The sequence below is a fragment of the Carcharodon carcharias genome, chromosome 9 (assembly GCF_017639515.1).
Source record: "Carcharodon carcharias isolate sCarCar2 chromosome 9, sCarCar2.pri, whole genome shotgun sequence".
In the NCBI taxonomy this organism is placed as follows: Eukaryota; Metazoa; Chordata; class Chondrichthyes; order Lamniformes; family Lamnidae; genus Carcharodon; species Carcharodon carcharias.
Genome location: NC_054475.1, coordinates 43815889 through 43838263, shown reverse-complemented (window position 1 = coordinate 43838263; position 22375 = coordinate 43815889). Strand labels below are relative to the sequence as shown.

Genomic DNA, 22375 nt, shown 5'->3' with positions numbered 1-22375 from the left:
GATGTGACGAGCAGAGTCCCACAGGTGTCTGTACAGGGGCCTCAACTTTTTATGATTTACATAAATGGCTTAGATGAGGGGAGCGAATACGTGGTAGCTAAATTTGCAGATGACACAAAGATAGGTAGGAAAGTATGTTGCAAGGAGGTTGCAGATGGATACAGATAGGTTGAGTGAATGGGTAAAAACCTGGCAAAATGAGTTTAATGTGGGAAAATGTGAATTTGCTCTCTTTGGCAGGAAGAACAAAAAAGTAGAGTATTACTTAAATGGAGAGCGGCTGCATTTTTCTGAGGTGCAGAAGGATTTAGGTGTTCCAGTACATGAGTCACTAAATGTTAGTATGCAGGTACAGCAAATAATTAAGAAGGCTAATGAAACGCTATCCTTTATTATGAGAGGGATTGAACATAAAAGTAAGGATATTATACAGTCCACTGGTGAGACTGCACCTCGAATACTGTGTGCAGTTTTGATCTCCTTATTTAAGGAAGCAGGTAAATGCATTGGAAGCGGTTCAAAGGAGGTTTACTAGATTGACACCTAGGATGATTGGGTTGTCTTATGAGGAAAGGTTGGGCAGACTGGGCTTGTTTCTACTTGTTTAGAAGAGTGAGGGGTGATTTGATTGAAGCATACAAGATCCTGAACGGCCTTGACAAGGTGAACGTGGAAAGGATGATTCCTCTTTTGGGTGAGTCCAGAACTAGAGGGCACTGTTTTAAAATTAGGGGTTGCCCTTTTAGGACAGAGATGAGGAGAGGGTTTTTCTCAGAGGGTTGTGTAACTTTAGAACTCTCTGCCTCAGAAGGCAGAGGCGGAGTCATTAAATAGTTTTAAGGCAGGGGTAGATAGATTCTTGATGTGCAAGGGAATCAAAAGTTATCGGGGTTAGATGGGAACGTGGAAATTTAACACAAGATCAGATATGATCTTATTGAATGGCGAAGCAGGCTCGCTGGGCCGAAAAGTCTACTCCTGTTCCCATTTCTTATGCTCTATTGAATTGAAGTGCTCTATAGGTGCAGATCTGTCATATTAATTTAATTTTTTCTCAAGCAGATGTTTCAGAGAAATCACTGGAACTGCAGACTCCACTACTCATTTATCACTTCAATTTCTGTTTTCAAATTCTAATAATGCAGCCTTCCTGATTATCTACATTGTATGGAGGCGGGAGGGTGAGAATTGCACAACCTCTCTTGAGAGCTGGTGTCAACTTAAATCAGTTCCATGTCATGAATCTGAGTGACAGGATCACTGAGCAAAAAATTAGGAACTTTCCCAAGTGATGAGTCTGAGAAGAAAAATAAAAGTCAGAATGTAGATAAATAAAAACAGTAACTCAAGGGAACTGGACTTAATTTCTCAATTCGCATAGCAACACTAAACAAAATTACCCTAAACATAGCAATGATCTCCAAGGAAGTTTAAACATTCTGCCTGTATCCTCACCAGTATAAAATGATAAAACAATGCCAGGGCTACTTCTCTTTGTTTGTTAGTTGACTTCTATGCTCGTCAAGCATATTAGAGCAGGGAACTAGAACAATTGACTATTTCAGACACTCAGGGGAGAATTTGAATTGGCCATGCCTGGAGGAAGCCAGGCAGAACTCAAGATAAAGCCCAAGCACTCCACTTATCCTCACTTGGCTTTGACAGGAGCCTCAGGAATGCCTTAAAATTGAGATCCAATAATGTACTTAGGGCACCAGAGCTACTTTAATGGATATTGGGAATAGTGTCTGCTGTAGACATGCTTTTCAGTAAAAGCTGGCAGGTAAGATTGTTACGATCGCCATAGAGACTGATAACTTGTAAAAAGAGACTTCCAGTTACTAGCTAAAAGAATGACACAGCAAGATTTCACATTTTAAAACCTTTATTGTAACAAATGATTAAAAGCACTATTAACTAAACACTATTTTCTTTTTATTGGCAACTTATCATTTAAACTACGGAGAGGAACATTCTCCTATTATGCTTATCACACTTCACACTCTTTACCGAATTACAGTTCTTTTATCAAACAGTTCAGCTGTTGTTTCCAGCTTTCAAAGGGTTCCCGTAGCCACGCTTCGCTGAGCAGTAACTTTGAGTGACTGTCTCCAGGTGTTTCCTCAGTTTTCAGAGAGTTCTTTAAACCCACCACCAGCTGTGAAGCCTGTTCTGATGATTTTTCTTCCCCTGGCCATGTCAGGATGAACCTCCCCAAGTCCTTAGATGGCTACATCTCTTAGATTAGAGACCATCTCCCTCCAGCATCCATCTGTGGTAGCTTGCAAAGTCAAATAGCCACTTCTGTCCGCTGACCACACCAAACCTCTGCAGTGTGTCTGTGTTATTTGTGGATTTGAAAGAAACCTTGTAAAATTATTTATAAAATGGCTTCCTCTCCCCTCTTCCCTATGGCACTGTAAAACATAATGACCTTGCATTCAGGTAGAATTGCTAATTAGTTTTCGTTGACCCCAACTTTCTTTCATCTCAGAAGTAAATAGACAATTGAAAGCACAACTATTTACAACCTGGTACTTTTCAACACCTTTCTGGGACTTTGGGAGACTCAAAGTATGCTTATTGTAAACTCAGAAACTGTTGCCATTGTCTCCAATCATAAATATCTTGCACCTTCTTCTCAGTAAAACAATTTCAGTCTTCCTTTGATTGCTCAATCCAATTGCTCAATTGCTGAATCAATCCACTTAGTCTTACTGTCAGGCAGATTGCAGAACCTGTCACATGATACCCTCATTTCCTCTAGATTTAAAGCTACATTCCCAATTATAATAAACCTTTAACCTCATAATTATATTAAGTTGAAGATGCTATTGCTAGTAGGTTTTTTTTTGACGAGGCCACACACAAAAAGAAAGTGAGAGCCACATCCACTCTGGGCTCCCCTCCCTTCTGTATTTTCAAACCCTTCTTGATCCGCCTCCTACCGCACAACAATTTACCCGGGTATCAGTAAACTCAGCCTCCAGACTGCATGATATTCATCAGCCAGAATGACAAGATGTCTCTGGACACCTATTTCAGGCTGCATCTTGGTAAATGAGGCTCAGCCATTAAAACCGGGGGACTGGGCCTTTTACAGCACCTCCTAGTCTTACAGGTCAATGCTTTCCATTGGCTAACCACCTGGGAGTTATAGTTCCTTCTGCAGCATCAGCAAGCACAGCTGAAGTTAGGTACAGTGTTATCATACACAAAGTAAACCTCTTTCTTCATCCTGTTCGAAGAAACACCTCCTCATGCATCATGTGTCACATTTTTCCCCTTCTCACACCAGTCATGCTGTGGCCTCTCTATGGGGGATCACCAATCTAGTGTCAGCTGGGAGTTGGAGGCACTAGGATCAGGCCTGAATCAGCTCATACTCATTTCATAGCGAGCTACGACAAACAAAGGCGAATAAATCCATGCTGGAATCATACCAGTGTCCCAGTGATGAAATGTCAATGGCCGATCCATTGTGCCATCTATAGTCCTTGCACATTCCACATTATCATTGTAGACACCATTCAGAATTTAAAAACTGCCTCATTGAGTGCCTGAGAAACTATCAAAAATTGTCTCCCGTGTAGTGGCTGATTACAAATTTGACATTATAAAATCAAGTTTAAAATAGCAGTATAAAACTAATTGTATAAGCTAGCCTGCAGTGTACACATGCTGTGTGTTAAGAGCAAGCACAGATTTTTTTTTTTTGGTTTGAAAACTCCTTTTGTCGTTTCTTAATGCCTGAATGCTCAGAGCTGCACTCAAAGGTAAGATGAGCATAAATGATGTATGACCTGCAGAAATCTCTAACTTCCATTTAACCTTTATTTCAACATCAGTGTATGAGCTGAAAACTATTAACGGTAATAAACTAAGGTAACAGGCGGAGCTGTGCAATATTAACCCTATGCACCCAAAATAATTTACCTTCCCTCTTCCAGTTTGTTTCATTTCCATTATAAAATATACTTTATACCATATTGGCTCTTCATTTTAATCATATTGCTTAACTTGCTTCTAGGGCCAGTGTCAATTTTTAGAAGTGGCCTTTCATTTAGTTGGAATGCTAACTCAAAGAACTTTTGTTTTACCAGCCACTCTGACATCTAAGGATTGGGAAGATCTCATCACAAAAAGGATTTTCTGTACAATATCCACATTATATTGTATGGGGAGACAGTGGCATGGTGGTGATGCCACTAACCTAGTAATCACCCAGGCTAATGGTCTGTGGACATGGGTCCCACTACAGCAGCTGGTAGAATTTAAATTCAATTAATAAATCTGGAATAGAAAAAAATAGTTTCAGTAATGGTGACCATGAGACCATCACCCACTGTTGTTAAAAACCCATCTGGTTCACTAACGTTCCTTATAGAAGGAAAGTTGTCGTCCTTAGCTGGTCTGGCCTACATGTGACTCCAGACCCACAGCAATGTGGTTGACTCTTAACTGTCCTCTGAAAAGACCTAGCAAGCTACTCAGTTCAAGAGCAATTAGGGATGGGCAGCAAATGCTGGCCTTGGCAGTGATGCCCACATGCAAGGCATCCCATATGATTCACAGAGGTTAGAGGAATAAATGGAGACTGAGCCCCCAAAAAGGAGATATCAGGAGTGGGGGAGGGGGAAGACCAAAAGCTTGATCAAAAGAGATGGGTTTTAAGGAAACTCCTAAAAAAAGAGAGGAGGTGCAGAGGTTTAGGGAAGCAATACCGAGATGTGAAACATGGATGGCTGAAGGTGTGGGCTCCAATAGTGGGACAATGGGAAGATTGCTGCACAAGAGCCCAAAGTCAAAGAAATGGAAAGTCTGGATGAAAAGTGGGGGTATTGGAGTACTGGAGGAGGTTACAAAGATAGGAGGTGCAAAGAGCAACTTATGCATGAAGATAGGAACTTTAGTTTCGAGGCTTTGGAGGACCAAGAGTCAAAGGGCGAAATTAATTCAGCCTGTCATGATGGGAAACATGGTTGCTGGGTCCACTTAATCATGGGAGGAGCCACGTACCAATCCCCTGGTGGTGGGAAAACCTCCCACGATTGTGTTGAAGGCAGAAATTGGCCCATGCAGAGCCGGCAGGTGGGATTTCTTTCATCCAACTGGAATTTAGTGGCAGCCCTGCGAATAAATGGGAGTCGCTTGGCTTTCCCTTGCCTCCTGGAGGCCAGTCAGCAGACTCTGTGCCTGATCTAGGGACCAGGCATCGGGAAGGGAGGGCCACTGAAAGCCACTGCCCTACCCTTGCCTCTGAACCTCCTTTTCCCTCTCTCCTGAGATGCTGCCCCATGACCCCTATCCTGTCCTCACTCACCAGAGTCCAGGGATCCAGCGAAGATCCCTGGTGAAGTCCCTGGAGCACTATCGGCAGATAGAAGCAGCCCCTATTGGCGGGCAGTGGATCTCTGCACCCAGGTTCTAAATCCTGATGAAGGCCTGATGCTGACCTGTTAAATACCTGAGGGGCACTTAATTTGGCTGGGCCTCCCCCTACGGAAGCAATTCGGGCTTCCTACCAGTTCTCCAACTGGTGGCTGGGACCCTTGTCAGGAACATTAAATCCAGCCCAATGTGTCAGTTCGGAAAAAGGATGGTGGGTGAGTAGGACTTGACACCGGATGGGACAAAAGCAACAGGATTCTGGATGAGCTGACACTGTCAGAGCGTAGAAGGATATAAGCCCAGTTAGAAGAACTTGAAGGTGACAAAAGATAAAGAGTAGATTTTCAGCAGAACATGAACCAAGATAGGCACAAAGGTGGGATTTGCTACAGAGGAGGAAGTAGACCAGATTCTGATGAAGAGGAAGTAGGATCAAGAGCTCAGTGCGAGGCTGGCTAAAGTACCAAGGTTGTGAACAATAAAAAAAAAATCCTAAATAGAGAAAAAATAATATAAATGGACAGTAATTTGATGAACAAGCTACAAAATTTCTTAAATATGAATAAAGGTGTGCTCAAAACATTAACATTTACTTCAACCTCCATCCACAAGAAGAAGTTTTGTATGTGCAACTTCATCTAATTGTGGTCTTATTTAAAGTAACTGTGTACTGGGACAATCATAAGGGGATCAGGAGGGGCTCTTACTCCACCGTTCCCCAAGCCCAGCACTCTCAGGATTGCTGTCGTATGTTAATCCAATACTGCATTAAGTCCGACACAGTCCAAACAAACAAGAACCTAACTCTCTTTGATTTGTGTTGATCATCAGTGCTCCAATAGTGAGTTGATAAAATTGTTCTGTTACATGCCCATTAAGTGAAATCCCCATGAGCAATGTTCTCATTAACTGCCAACCAATAACACATTAACTGCCTATCTTTTCTGTTCGCTATACTCTACTAAAGGCTGGTAAGTGGTTGGTGCATTTACTCTTAATGTACATCTCTTTATATTTAAACGGTCTTGCAATTTTCTTTTCCTTAGAAAATCTCACTTGTGGTAATAATATCGCATTGAGGGATACTGTTGAAATAGAGAGATTTGTGAGGCAAATATCATAGGCTGGATTTACAGTGAGTCGGGATGACTCAGCTGCCCTTTAAAAACGGCAACTGGGATCCGCCCCCAGGATTCTCAACCCCATTCCCGGGGTTTCTGATTTTCAGGAATGCCTGCACTCTGTACTCTCGACTTGACCGCTCCATTACAAGGATAGACATGCCCTAGTCCTCTACAATTTTCATGGAGTCCTTCCAGCTTTTCAAAAAGTCATGGTTCATGGCTCCACAGGGGTGTCATGAACCATGGTCTGCATGAAGCAACTCTTTGAAAAGTTCAAAAGGTCCTCCTCATGCCCCCCACACCAAGGTATGCCCCTCACCTCCTCCCTAAGGCCCCTGATTCCTCCCCATGTCAAGGCATGGCCCCCACCCACCCCTATGGCCCCTCATGCCAAGGTATGCCCCCCAAACAATACCATGGCCCCATTTGCCCCCAGTGACAAACTATTGCACTTCCATGCTCATTCACCCAGTATACACTGTCTTAAACCAAAAATAGATTTCTGGGCTCTCACCCAAGAATACAGAATGAGGCTTGGCTTTCATTCCAGAAATCTAGTAGTCTGTTGAAACACCTTAGCCCCAGCTCTGGCTCTCTGATCTCTTCTGTCAATTTTACAATGTTTATTTACGCAAGATAAAAAAGATTTCAAGTGGTTACGTTTTCAGCTTATAATACTTTAAAGGGTCTGGATGATTGACACTTTTATTGGCCTGTAGTAAAACAGTTTTTTTTAAAGAAAGTGGAAAGTTATTAATAAATGACTTTTTTAAAAGCTTTTTTTACACATACTACTGTCACTTAAGCCTTCATTGTATAGGTCACATTGCATTCACAGTATATGGTGGGTGAATGGGCATGGAAGTATCATAGCTTGGTATGAGGGGCATGAGGGGCCTTAGAGGTTGGGTGAGGATATGGGGAGTGTGGGGGGGTTGGGGGGGTGGTGGATGATGTGAGGGTGTTGTAAGGGCTGAGGGCTGGAAGGCCTTTCTATTTTTGATATAATTGGGATGAAGTCCCACAACACTGAAGTGTGCCTTTTAAACAGCCCGCCTCCACAGCTGACAGCCCCAATGGCTGCCTACCAACATTTTCCTGGGTCAGATGTCCAATTGCAGCCTGCAGCCACCCTGGCAATGAAAATCCCGTCGTTATGGGCACTTTCTCCCGAGGTAGGCAGCTCGGCCAGGAATTTTCCCGACTCCTACTGCCTGTCTTGAGGATTAAAATCCAGCTCTATCTTCCCATAGTTATGTCTCAAAGCACATGTGTACTCTTAATGAACTCATCAATGCCGCTGAGGAATCAGGTCTGAGCGGAGCTTTAGGAAAACACTGAAGTTTGTATTTTGGTCAATTAAATCTTGTCACTTTATAAATAGTTTTGAAATGTATTGCATGAAGCTGTATGTTAAACTTCAAAGCATCACACAGGTAAAGAAAGTCCTCATCACAATTCCAAAGTCCTTCAGAGTGAACTGATAGCAAATTAGATGGTTAATTAGCCTGAACTATAGTCAGGTGCAAAACAATATCCAGTCATGTGCCACCAATTAAACAAAACCAAACACTCTAAATAAAAACTCAGATCTCCCGATCGCCAATCGTTGGAGAGTGGATGTACCGCGGAAGATGAGCAACAAATGAGCTTGGATGTCCCAACCCACTGACCTTGTGGGAATTGTCTGGGAAATCTGAACTTCCAATGGGCAACTCTCCTGTTCCATGGGGCCCTCCTAAAAGGCCTCCAACTTTCAGTCAGAGTTGGAGATTTCGGATAGTTTCGAAAAGTTACCCAGGCAATGTTAGACAGATTAAGACCTAGTTTAACACTTGGGTAGCTACATAACTGACCCCCCAATCTCTTACACTGACCCCGCTGCCCGTCCATGCCGCTTGACTCCCTGCCTCCTCCCTGACCCCAAGACTACTCCCAACCCCACCTGACAAGCCCCCACTATTCAACTACCCCCTGACCCCCTGACACCCCTTGACCCAACTCCACACCCAACAGTCCCCCAGAATCCCCGACTCCCCCTGACCTGACCTGAATCCACCACCTGACTCAGCTCCCTTGACCCCTCTCAACTGCCCCGTAACCTGACCTGACTACCCCCCCTACCTGACAGCCCCCCCGACCCAACCCAACTACCCTGATCCACCTACCACCTCATCCACCTGCCACCCTACCCCCTTACCCACTTGCATCACCTACTCTACCCCCTTAACCACCCTACCCCCTCACACCCACTACCCCCTTACTTCCCTTCTCTCTGCAGCTTTCTGAAGAAGCTTTGGGACATGTGAACTCTTTACTTACCAGATAACAGAAGCTATTGCTGTAAAAATAGAATCTGCCTTGCCTTGCTCCGATGATCCAGCACTACGAAGAAGCAGTTATATTTTAGGTACGGTCTGTATTTCTGCAGAAACTGGGACCAGAAATCCCAGCCAGAAATGCGGAGCAGAAAAGCAAGAGCAGAGTGGTAATCCGGTGGTGATCGGAAGATTCAAGCCATTGTCTTGACATCTGTAAGGATCTTAATAGTTCCTGTTGACAAATTGTGAGCCAGAGAGAGATGCATTATCTGAGTTGTAGTTTGGATCTTGCTCCCATGTAACCACTTGGCTGAGAATCCACCATGTCAACCTGTGCCAAATGACAACTAGGGAAAAAAAGTAGTCTATAAATAACAGTTAGACATGAACAGTGGTGATGAAGATCAAAAATGACTGGGATTTTCCAGCCACGCTGTGGTGGGATGCGGCGGCCCAGCCAAAAGTCCACTGACTTTCAGCAGGACCGGACAATCCCAGCAGCAGACGAGGTCAGAAAATCCCACCCAATGTTTATCCTTTTCTGAGTTTCATGCAAATTGTGTTTGATTTAAAACTTAAGCTGTTTGGGACTGTTTTGTGCATTACTAGGGGATATGGATGTCTGCCTTAGAGATGAAGAGGGATTTTCATTTTAATTGGCTGCTTTGAGGCAGAGTTCAGAGACGGAGTGAGGCCATTGGGACTGCAGCGGTTCAAGAAAGCAGCTCACCATCACCTACACAAGGGCAATAAATGCCGTCCCAGCCTGCGATGCCCACGTCCCCATAACTAAATAAAAAAAAACCTGAGACCATGAGCTGGATTTACTGGGAGTTGGGAAAAGTCCTGGCTCAGTGTGCCACCTTGGGAGAAAGTGCCGGCAAAGGTGAGATTTTCATTCCAGGGGGTGGGTACTAACAGGAACCAGGCCAGCTACCGCCAGAGACTGTTCAGAGTCAACCATAGGGGCTGCCGAGGGCCTAGGCAAGCTGGTTAAAAAGCCTGCATTGGTAATCTGGGTTGGTACCCCATCCATAAACATTCACTCCCTCTGCCACCGATGCACAGTGGCAGAAGGGTGTATCGTCTACAAGATGCACTGCAAGAACTCACCAAACCTCCTCAGACAGCTCCTTCCAAACTCACGAACATTACCATCTAGAAGGACCAGGGCAGCAGATAGATGTGAATACCACCACCTGGAAGTTCCCCTCCAAGACACTCATCATCCTGACTGGGAAATATATCACCCGTTCCTTCACTGTTGCTGGGTCAAAATCCTGGAACTTCCTTCCTAACAGCACTGTGGGTGTACCTTCAACACATGGACTGCAGCGGTTCAAGAAGGCAGCTCACCACCACCTTCTCGAGGGAAATTAGGGATGGGCAATAAATGCTGGCCCAGGCAGCAAAGCCCACATCCTGTGAATGAATAAAAAAAAAGGAAAAAACAGTCCGACATCCCCCATGGAATTTCCTGCTGGGATGACAACTCCACAGTTCTCACACAGAATGGGCGATTTTGAATCAGTGATGTGCCATTCCCAACAGCGAAACCAGAGAAGTATGCCATGCAACTTTTGTGTCAGGAACCAGTGCCTACGCAATTCATATGAAAATTTAAAGGGCCAGTAGTGAGCAGGTGAAACATGTACAAATGTGTGGCAAGGCAGGGTGGGGTGGTTGTTTCCATTCCAGGATGACAGCAGGTCCAAGTGGGCTATTAAAAAGAAGAGCCACCTGGACAAGCATGTTCTGCATCAAGCTCCATTCATTCTGCAGTTTGGTCAATTTGTTTTTGCAACCCTTCAGCCCCCATCCAACTCATGTCCCCATCATTTCTCCCCTCATTAAAATCTAATGAACTGGGAATTCCACCCACCAGCCCCCCTCACACCCAAGCCCTTTACTAGTATATTTAGATATGTCTTAACAAATATATAGGGCGCTGCACACACTCCATTTTATGCAGCCTTGAGGTGATTACCTGAGATTATGTTGCTCCTCCTTTTTGTTCTGATGCAAGTGCTCACTGTGTTGCATGGCCACATCATGCAGTGCACAACATATCACGACTATCCATGAAACACTGTGCAGTGCACACTCAGAGCCTATCTGAACCTGTCAAGGCAGTGGAAGCACATTTTTAACATGCTAGTTGGATGATGGCTCTAGTGGAGCTGTGGGCTTTGAGATGGGCTCTGAGGGGCCTTGGATGTCTCAGGAAGCTGTGAGTTACACAAGATGTACAAGTCATAAGAGCTCCCTTAGAAACAGAAACAGACTTGCATGTTCTTTATCTGTAGTCACAAATTAGTTGGATGTTTAGGGAGTGGAATCCTTGTAGTTCACAGAGGCCACTGGCTGTTCGCCGGGAGCTCCAATGGCAACATGAGTGCAGTCAATCACCTTTGCACTTTAGGGAAATGAGTGATAGCTGGGAAACCCATTGCCTTGGCCACTTAGCTGTTAAATCTGGTAAATCTGATGAACTCATTGGCATAATGGAAGAGAGCATTGGTCACCTCTTTCAAGTATCTATGTGTGTCAGCCTGCAAGATGTCACACGTCACCCATGGAGCTCTGGAAGAAGCCGGTGGCAAAAAAATTGAGTGCAGCAGTCACTTGAAGGGCCACTGGCATTGTGTTGCCGCCAAATCCTTGTGGTTGCGGGTCTTGCTGCAGGACATGGCAAATTTCAGTGACCACTTCCCAGAATATCTTCAAAAATCTCTGGAATTGCTTCTCGGACATCTGAAGGTAGTTTGTTCATGTCCTGAAGATGCGCCAATGCCTTCCCTGAATGCCTGCCTTCCGACTACCTTCCCCCTCTGGTGCTGCCTGCTGCTGGCCTTGCAGCCTCAGTTGTTGACGAGCAAAAGCCCACCTTTGTCGCATCCTCTCCTTCTGCTGCCAAAGTTGTAAGAAGATTGGGTGTCTGTGACCCATAGCTATTCCACCAAGTGAACTGCATGAAAAAGTCAGTGATATGAGAACCTGTGTGTCCATGGGTTTTGTCCCTATAGCTGCTGAACAGTGAGATTTTCTATTCCACCCAAAACTCCACCCACCCCACACAGGCCCCCTCCCACTTGGAGCTGCACTCTTGGCAGCTACCAGTGAGTTATTGAAAATAGCTAGCTACAGTATGCAAGTGACGCTTGCTTTGCAACCTGTGACCCTGTACCTTCCCCTGTGTTCATCTTTGTCTCTATCACCCTTGATCTTGCCTACATTACTGTATACCTTCTCTCTGTACCTCTTGAACCTCCCCCCATTGCCCTGGACCCCTGTCATTGTGGTATCTGAGATGTCATCTCTCAGCCGAACCTACTCCCATCCCTGTCGAGATTCCTCCTCTGTTCCTAGATCCTCCCCGCATCATCCTTAGAGTTTCCATTAGATCCCATGACTTGCCCTACAAGACCTTTAACCATCCCTAACTCAGAGTGGACCTGCCCCCCCCAACCAAATCAAACTCGTCGTGACTATGAATGATCCCCCTGTCGGCCCGCAGCTTGAGTTTAACCCACACATGGACAGTACTGACCTCACCCTTAGACCCCTTACTTTGTTTATCTACACTGATTGCATCCACTCACCCCACTGTGCTCAAGGCAGCAGGCTCTTCCCATTGCACACTTCCTTGTCCCAACCCACCCTCTGTCCTCCCTTGGAGCCCTCTTCCACTCCTCCAAGCCCCCGCCTGAACTCCCCACTCCCCTGACTTCCCCAAGCAACCTGCCATTCTCCTATCCCCCTTCCTTGTGTTGCGGAATTCAAGAAAGAAAACCACTCACCTCAGACACAACTGCACAAACCTGACTGTTGCATGTCACCTTTAAATGAATGTAAATCGGGTGCTACGAGGTTCCCAGGCGCCGCTGACTTAATCTTGAAGGTGGGACTTAACTTCAAATAGCTTTAATATAATGAATATTCATGGGATGCAAAGTTTGTACAAGTAGGAACTCGCCACAGGATGGTATGATGCCCAATCCATCACTGCCATGCACCAACTTAATTTTTCATTCTGACCCCGTCATCATGATTCCAACATTTTGGTTCCCCCTGATTAATTCTGCCTGCCCGCCACGTTTCCCACTCCCAGAATCATCATTAAATTCCACCCTTGATTCTGTTCTTCTGCTATTTCAGTTGTGTCAGCATTACAGACTAACACCCGCATTCTGCCAACATTGTCACTGTTCAAGGTAAAGAGGCTTGTTTTCCTGGCATGTTGTTCCAAGGAGCTGATGACACATTTCCACTGTGTAAATGTGGTCCCTTAGAACTGGAATCAAGATTTTATAGTATAGGAAAGATAAAACTGTACCACATAATTAGGAAAGGAATGAGCAAGTTCCCTAGTTCAGAGTGTTAAGATACAGAGATATTTACACTGGAGAGATAAATCTTTCAGTTTTATGTTGAGTAAAGCATAGCTAAGAATTATGGTACAATGACACCAAAGATATCAAATAACATCAGAATTAAAGCAAAAAAAAATTACTGCTTTGTGTCATGACAACGGATCACAGCCTGAATTACTTATGGACATATTGAACTTTTTAAGGAAGACATGTTTTTTTAAAAAAGACATACAAGCAAAAGCTCACTGAGAATGTAAAGTAACCACTTAGTGGAAATTCCTATGTGGATTATATTTGACCAACTAGTCCAGAGAGACCATGGAAAGTCGAACCTAAAGATGTGTCAAGGCCTACTTCAGACAGAGACACTTGAAAGGGAGAGATGCAATGCAAAAGACTGAACTTTAATCTCTGTGGCTGCAGAGACAGTGGAGACTGATTACCACATCCTAGCAGAAACCATCTCCTGTTGAGTTATATCTCAGAATATGGAAATGGTCAGTGTTGAAAGAAAGAAGGTTCTGGATGAAAGACATGCTTGTTTTTTCCCTTTCCAGGAATACCCAAGAAAAAGGGTTAAAAAGCCAGCTGCAAACCTGATTGGTGTGTTCTAGTTCTGGTGTGCGAGTGTGTGCTGTGAAGGTCACAGCAGAAAAACAGCAACTAGGCATCTCTGCAGCTTGCAGGAAAAAATCTTCTCTCTCTGTGGCTAGAGGTACTTCAGCAAAGCCACAGTCAAAAAGGGAAACAAGACAGCTCCTTCAGCTAACCTGCAGAACCCCATATCTCTAAACCAACTGCTCAACTGCCAAAGTCAGCTCGGAATCACCCAATTTAACAGCTGCAAGATTTCGCCATCTATTCCTCACATAACAAGCCAAAGACTGATTCATATATCTTTTCTAACTTTTATTTTTGGACTCAACTTCTCATTTCTGATCTGTGTGTATGCATGTTGTGTTTTTATTATTTTCTTGTTTAAGTAACTTATAAACTTACTCTTCCTTTGATTCAAGAAAGCCTGGTTAAATTGGCTTCTTCTAAAACATAAATACATTTGGACTGGGAAAAGATATCCACGAGGGAAGGGATCATTTTTAAATTAACTTTGTTGCGACTAACCAACGGGGTTGAGTAAAGAGGGGAAACCAGCTCATTCTTCCTCAACCGGGAGGATAATAAAATTGGGGTCCCGTTCAGGAAGTTAACAATTTGGGGTATCTTGTCCGGGATCATAACAAACTGGTCATAACAAATGGCGCTCCCCAACTCAGTACTGGAGTAAACTAAAACAGGAAAATACTTGTCACTCGGAAAGCTCAATTCCCCTAAGCCCCCAGACAGTAAGAAGTGTCAATAAATTAGGTAAAATAACAGGGGAGGAGGAAAGGAAAGAAAGACAAAACTCTTGGAATAATTTTAAAGGGATATGTAAAATGAGAAGGCCTAAGAGGTTAAGAGGAACTAAGACATAGAGAACATCCGTGTGAAGTAGATAGAGTACAAAGCGGTTCCGTCAAAAATTATCTAAATGAAATAATACCCAAAAGAAAATAAACAGAAGGGAAGACAAAAGGAAATAGCCATGATGGCTTGTGCATGATTGCTTCTTGATCCAGTGTGTCAAAGACACCGTCCAAGGGAATGCTCATCCTAATCTGCTTGTGTTAAGTGAACCAGAAAATGTAGAAGAAATCAAACTTGTAGCACCCTGTGGGGGAGTAACCATGGAATGATAAAGATTAGCATGGTTGGAGCATCAGAAATATCCAAGTCTAGAAGCTGGATATATAGCTCTAAAAGAGCTAAAATCATGGAAATGAGGGAATAAAACAGACAAAGGTCATTCAATAACACTGCATTAAAAGGCAAACAGAACATCTTTATAAGTACATGATGAGCATGTAGAATAAATCAGTTCCCAAAAACCAGCAAGCTGAGACTAAACAAATATGACCTCATGTTCTTATGTTCAAATAGAGCAGCAAACAAATTAATAGTGAGGAAAATGGTGTGTGCAAAACCTGCAGAAAATGGAGAAGGCGTTTGCTGAGATAAGTACAAGAAATTGCAAAAATGATCAGAGAGAAAAGCACAAAAGTAAATCAAATTCTCTCAGTACCATTAGTAAGAGACAGGTGAAAGGGAAATTGGTCAATAAGCTGTGGTCTTCGCCCCACTGGTATTCACACAATAAAACTATTTTGGCGAGACAAGGCCCTGACTCTGCGTGTTTTTTTGGCTCTTTGCTGTCCAATTTTGAACAGGATCCAGCCCAACAGGTTGTCTATAAGGATAGTGGTTCTTTTGTACTTGTAGGTGGTCCATTGAAAGTTCTCCCATGAATTCCTGATGTGGTTGGGTATGAAACTCTACATATTTAAGAGGGTTCCCCAACATGCCTGGCTTTCTCCCTTTTTTTCATTCTTTTCTGAAAGTGGATACAATACTCTGGGCACTGGCAGGGCACAGCAGACTTGTTCTTCCTACGCTGCCAGGAGAGTGACACAATAGGAATGTGGAGGCCATCATAACCTAGCCCATACCTTGTCATGATACAATTTCCAGCAGGAGATGACACCCAGAAGCAAGAATTCACTTCAACTTTCCTCTTTAACTGCCCAGGAATACCAAGACTAGTTGAATGGTTGATTACCCTGCAAACTAAGAATAGGCAACTTAACAAATACTTGTGATCAAAACTAAGACCTTTCTAACCTATGTGGTAAAACACAACCCCTTTTTTTTATTTGTTCATGGGACATAGGCATCACTGGCTAGGGTCAGCATTTATTTCCCCTTGTTCAGAAATCATTTAAGAGTCAACCACTTTGCTGTGGGTCTGGAGACCAAATTTTCTTCCCTGAAGGGCATTAGTGAACCAGGTGGCAATCAGCAATGGTTTTGTGGTATTTATCAGATTTTTATTGAATTCAAGTTTCACTACATGGTGGGATTTGAACCTGGGTCCTCAGAGCATTACCCTGAGCCTCTAAAATCCTAGTCCAGTAACAATACCACTACACCATCACCTCCCCCTCTGTGATGCATTATCTATTAAATAAACTTACAAGAGGTGATGGAAAGGGGTTTTAGGTGCATTTATATTAAGATAAATATATTGAAAATGCTGTCAATGGTATAACATTGATAAGAGATGGAAGGGAGCAAAAAGAAGGAAGGCAATGAGAACAATAATTTAATAAATGGGTGATCATCTGTTGCATTTCTCACAGCAAGCTAGAGGATGCAGTTGTAAGAAATTGGGGTCTTTAATAAATGGGTATTTTCTGTATTTTATGGGATTAGCTAAACAGCATTAATTTTCCCTCTGGAAAGAGGATTTCCAAACACTTTGACCTCGAAACAGCCTTAGTTCAGGCTGCCATGTTGACATTCTTAATCAGAAAGCCATTTTGTGCACTCCCTTATCTATGCAGGTGTTTAGAAAGGGCCAAGATATGAGCCTCAGCGTGATGTGAACTAAAAAGCTGACCTCGAGCAAAGAGACGAACAAGACGGGTGGTAACCACCTGATGTTTTGTGTACCTGTCCTATATCCATTGATCGAATTATTAAATAGATGACTGACACTGGGTAAGCTACCAGCCCTAAAGAAAGGGTATATAGATTGGTGTCATACTGGTGGTAGGGGCTGAGGTGCTGGTGAGGTGCCCATGCTCATTGGGTAGCTGCCTTCTTCATGTGGAAAATAAACCAGAGGAGGAGGATGACAATCAAGAAATCGAGGGAAAAGTTTCCTAACACTTCAACTAGAGGGCGGAATGCTATTATCACAAGTTGTTATGTGTCTTATACTTTTTATGTCTAATTAGTTAATATATCATATCTAAACTGTTGTTTCTTAAGCAACTTAATAAACCATCTTGAAATTACTTATGGCTAGTCGACTGCCTATTTAGGTACCAAGGCCCTGAACCCCAAAATCTTACACACTGATTTATAAGAAGACACTAATGTAATATTCTGCAGCAACACTGAAGCTGTCTATTATATGGCCCGACTCTAAAAGCCTGGAAGATCCAAGCTCTGTAAACAAAGACATCATATATCAATTAGCAGTAATTGTTTTGCATTAGAATGGTGGCTGCTTGTAAGCCCTTGGTTGCTCCAATGTCAGGAAAAAAATTATTAGCCTTATTCCTTTTATGACAGAAAAGCATCTTGTGTTTACAATAATGTGGGGCAGGGATTTTAGGTCCGGCCAGGGGGGCGGAAACAGAGGCGGGCACTGAAATAGCTGCGCCAGCCAGCATGCTAGTTTCCTGTTCCTGCCGACTAGTTTTATCAGGGTGGGGTAAGGCTCAACCCGAGACCATGGCCAATTCACAATTAAGCCCAGTCAAGCTAATTAAAGAACTCATTGAAAGCTGGTGGAAGGCCAGCTTGACATTTTGGTGCAGATGTGAAGGCTACACTCTGAGTCAGGGGCAGACAAGGAGCATGGAGACAGCAGCACATTGCGGAGCCAATCATGGCTGCCCAAAGATATTAGGTGGGCCCCGTGAAAGGGGAAACAGCTGAGAGGGGCAAAGAGCCATTGGCACATAGGTTGTGGGGAATGTTGACTAACCTGCCTGGACAGTGTAGGGGTAATCACCATCCTGGTATTGCAGGAGTATAAGAGGAGGGGGCAAGGCTCTTGTGCCTTGTGGTGGTCTGCTGTGCTCTCCGTAACATGGTCGTCCAGAGAGGCGTGGATCTTTAAGAGGGTGAAATACTAGATCCACACAACTCATCAGAGGAAGAGGAGGAGCAGGAGGTGAAAAGCAGGAAGATACAAAACGGAAAGGTGCCCCAGTTATCCAGGGAGGTGGCCAGGCCCAGTGCACTACTCAAGGCTCTCATCAGGATGCCGTCAACATCAGGGATCATCTAATATAGGAATCTTTCCACTGACCCCTTCTAACCCAAGGGGACGGCATGGTCTGGAACTCACTTTGAGATACCTGTGGGAACATTTCCATTGTTGAAAAATAGAAAGTGCACATTTATAGATGAAACAAACCCCAGTGATGCACTCCATGCTCTGCTCAGTGAGGTAGCTACCACTCTCAGCAACTTCTACATAGTGCTCCCCTTGTGGTCTCGGAGGAAATAGAGGCAGCCAGCTCACATCTCTGCTTGTGGCTGAGATGCATATGGCAGTTGTCCTCGGTGTGGAGGTGCCCCCATTGGCACTGGCATCATTGCAGTGGCAGCCTCCATCATTGGGCCTTGCTGCACAGGTGCTCCCTATGTCATAGGGGCTAAGGAAGCAAGTGATTGTGATGGTGCTCAGTGAGAGGTGGTACTCTCATCCTCCTTGGTGACTGCCTCAGCCCATGGTTGGTGATCTGGATAGCTGGAGGCGAATATCAGTTGGGATTCTACTGGCACCCCCTCCAAACATCTGTGTGCCACTGACTGATCCATGCTACAGAGTGCAGCATGTGTTCTGTGAGTTCAGTGTACTGCTCCTGCATCCACGCCAAGCGTTGCCACATATGCCTTGCCACGTGCTTGTCCATTCTTATAATGTGGATGTTCATGCGTTCAAAGGTCTAAGCCATGGTGACACACAGAAACTGACTGGGCTCCTCCCTTCTCAGATCATAACCCTGCACTGTCTCAGAGATCTGTTGACATGTGGGAACATATCTGTCACTGCTGGTCTAGGCGGAGACTCCTTTTCTGGGACTCATGAGGCTCTGTATCTGTGCCCAATTGAGCATGGCTGTGTCTGTCCTCTGTCCTCCCATGGGGGCCACCTCTGCCACCTTCTCCTGCTCACTCATGATGTGCTCATCACCCACTTTATCTAATCGCACATGAGAACCCATCAAGGTGAATATATCTACGCTGGTGGAGGGTATGCTTGTTAAGATGTGGTAGTGCTTGGACTGACATCTCTGCTGGCAGCTCTTGCCCCAGTGAAGAGACAGGAAACTGTCCATCCCCCAATGATGTTTGAATCTCTTGCAGACAGCTGGATAGTACATTAGGATTAGCTTTGGAGAGCTGAGGCTTCCCAGTGCAGCTGAGTCTTTGGCACATTTTCAGATGAGGTGCAGTCCCTGCACTCACTTCATCTACGCATTGCAGTACCTATTCACCCTTGCTACCATCTTACCTTCCCTGACTTTCTCATGGTCAGCAACCCTGGCAGTTTCCATTGCTCCCTCCTCCATCACAGTCACAGTGTAGGTTGGGCATCCCTCCTGTGGTCTGCACCCTTTTGCAAGCATTATGTGCCCTTTTGTCCTGCAAGGGCAGAAGAGAGACAGAGAGAGAAGAGACTGCTGTCCTCTCTGGCCAATGTCAATAGCTCATTGACATAAGAATCTGTGTGTCTCAGTGTTGGCAGGTCCTCAGCAGCGCAAGAGTTCTGATCCCTGCTGAGGGGGCCAGTGAGTACCCTGTACACATTCCTTCCATGTTCAGGTGCAGCTTGTAGGTTCCCCCGCTGGAGTGTCTGCTGGAGGCTGAATGCCCAGAACCCTGTTAACATGAGGGTATGGGTTTGCACTCACTTCACCAGAGTGAGTAAGCTCATTGAGCCTTTTCCTGTATTGTACCCAGGACCTGCTGATCACACTTCATCTGCTGATGTTCTCAGTTACCTCTAACCGGACCTGTTTGGTTTGGGAGGATGGCCTTCTCCTGTCATCCTGCCCCTCAATGTCTCAAGGAGGACCTCCAGGTCATTGTTTGAGAAGCAAGGTGAACCCAGCTCTGTCCTGGGTTCCAGCCTTCTGTGCCTTTCCTGTTCTATGACTGTTAACGCAATTTAATGAATAAAACAACAGCCTCGGTAATGGCTACTGTGGTCTGTTTGCATCCAGTCACTCAGTCCCACCTCCATTCCCTCTCCCATGACCATTAATTGGTTGTCCGACCTACCCTCCAGCCAATTAACAAACTGCCTTCATGAAAATTGGGTGTTTGACTGCTTGTCTCCTGTATGTACATTTGAAAGGCAAAATATGGCCCCTTCCATTTAGTCTGAAATTGCTTCCAACCTATGGATGAAAGTGCTTGAATATAACCCAGCTAAGTAGAAAGAAAGAAATGGGATTTGGAAATGCACTAGTGGAATTCAGCATTGGAAGATGAAAGACAGTTAATGTTTTAGGTGGAACTTTTGTCCTAACTGGTATGATCTATGGAACAGCTCTTTCATAGGAGTGAACAAAATAAAGAGTGAAGGAAAAATAAGAGTTGGAGTAGTACAGATAACGGGATTAGCTCAAGGGTAGCAATTTCACCTTGGATGCAAGTCCAGAGACCTGAGCATGTTGGCCTAGATTTCTCTTCATGGGAACAATCCAGAATATAGACCCAAAAATGCACTCAATGTCAAATACTGCCCAAATATCCCTCCCATCCTGAATATGTCCAAACTTAAAATGAACATAAGTCAGCATAAATAATTGGAGACCAAGGAAATACTGAACCCACACCAACGTATTTCCCCTTTAAGTGGGACAATTTAAGTTTCATCTCATTTAACCACCACTCATACTTATCAAGCACAGCAGGATTAGAAACCTGCAATCACGGAAGCTTTTCAATTTTTAATGTGACTTATACATAAAAATCCATTCAAAGGAACAGAACTTATTGAGCAAGGCTAAGGGAGAATAAATTAAGAAGTGTACTTTCTTAATGCACGTTAAGATTTGGTTGCAATGTTAAGTGATCCCAGACGGATTGAGTGCAATTGGAGGAGTGCACTTATGTCAGAAGCATATACCATTTTATATGTGGAGGTTCATTTGGATGATGGGTTTAATTGACAAATGTTAAAGGTTGAGGACACTGGAGGATATTGGAGTTACACGCATAACTCACTTAAGCTCAAATTCCACAATCATTTAAGCCACGTAATGCTTTGATATCTGGGTTACATGACTTTCTGGGTGTAGGTGCAGAGAATACCCCAGGCCATAATCCAGGCTGATGCTTCAATGCATTACTGAGGAAGTGCCGCACTGTCAGAGGAACCAACTTCTGAATGGAGCATTAAAGCAAGGCTCTGTCTGTCCTCTCGGGCGGATTGTCAGGAAGATATAATAATGTTATTGGAATTTGTAGGTAAACATGGGGAAGTTTAGAATGTAAGATGTAAAAGGACATCTGCATTTTTAAATAAACTAGACTAGATTGTTTTCAAAGGAGGGATGAAATGTGTCACCTAACCAGGTGAAGTTCAAAAACTGTCTGTTTATTTTCCCCAAAGATTAATGGTAAAATTAGTACTATGAGAGACTTTTATGATTAGGGAAGTAAAGTCCAAAATAGTGAAACAATGGGAATTTGCATTCAAAGGGGAAATATGCATAAAGGAGCAAATACTGTGTGTAAGCGTAGCTGTTTTAAGATCTAACAAGTGTGAAAAGCTTTCAGCATCTACACCTCAAGCTGCTGTCTACAATGAACTAAAGTTAAGAAAACTCACTTTGAATTGGGTTGTTCAGGGTATCTCATTTCTTTGCCTGGGTGTTTTAAAATCAATGTTTCTTACTTTTGCCTTAATAGAGGTGTCACTGGGAGTTAGATTAATTAAGGGTTTTAAAAGTTATTAAAGTAGTAATTTGTAGACAATTGTATGTGCATAAAATCAATTCTCTTATTAATAAATGTTTAATCAAGTTTTGTAAAAACCACAAGGCTTGGTGGACTTATTACTATTGAATTCAAAGTCCGCACCTCGAAACATACAAATTGAAACATTAGTTTTGGTAGTTGTTTCAAATGTCCCTCTGGGATTTGAACAACTCAGCATTTACCATTGGCTGTGCCATAACATGGATGTAAAGTACTCATGAGAGTATTCAAAAGAAAGCAGGGGATTCTCACCAGTGTCCTGGCCAGTTTTTATCTCTCACCCAATATACCAAAAATATTTTCTGGTCTTTTATTTCATTGTTGATTGTATGATCTTGCTGTGAACAAATGGCTGCCATGTTTTCTACATTACAACAGTGACTACATTTCAAAAGTACTTCATTGGCTGTAAAGCACTTTGGGTTATCCAGAGGTTGTGAAAGGTTCTATAAAATGCAACTTTTTTCTTTCTGTATATATGCTAAATATTTTCTGAAAAGGAACTTTAAGGCTTTGAGGTGACTTTTTGTATTTCCAAGTCTAAAGTCTAGATTAA

At 43.7% G+C, this 22375-nt stretch overlaps 1 long non-coding RNA gene across 1 annotated transcript in view; it reads right to left on the bottom strand.

Moving 5' to 3' along the window:
- Positions 1 to 8876: 8876 nt before the first annotated feature.
- LOC121282496 overlaps positions 8877 to 22375 on the bottom strand; it is a 38943-nt gene continuing 25444 nt past the window's right edge. The window contains exon 3 of the long non-coding RNA XR_005944051.1: positions 8877 to 9183. This is a non-coding gene — a long non-coding RNA (uncharacterized LOC121282496). The remainder of the gene's footprint in view (positions 9184 to 22375) is intronic.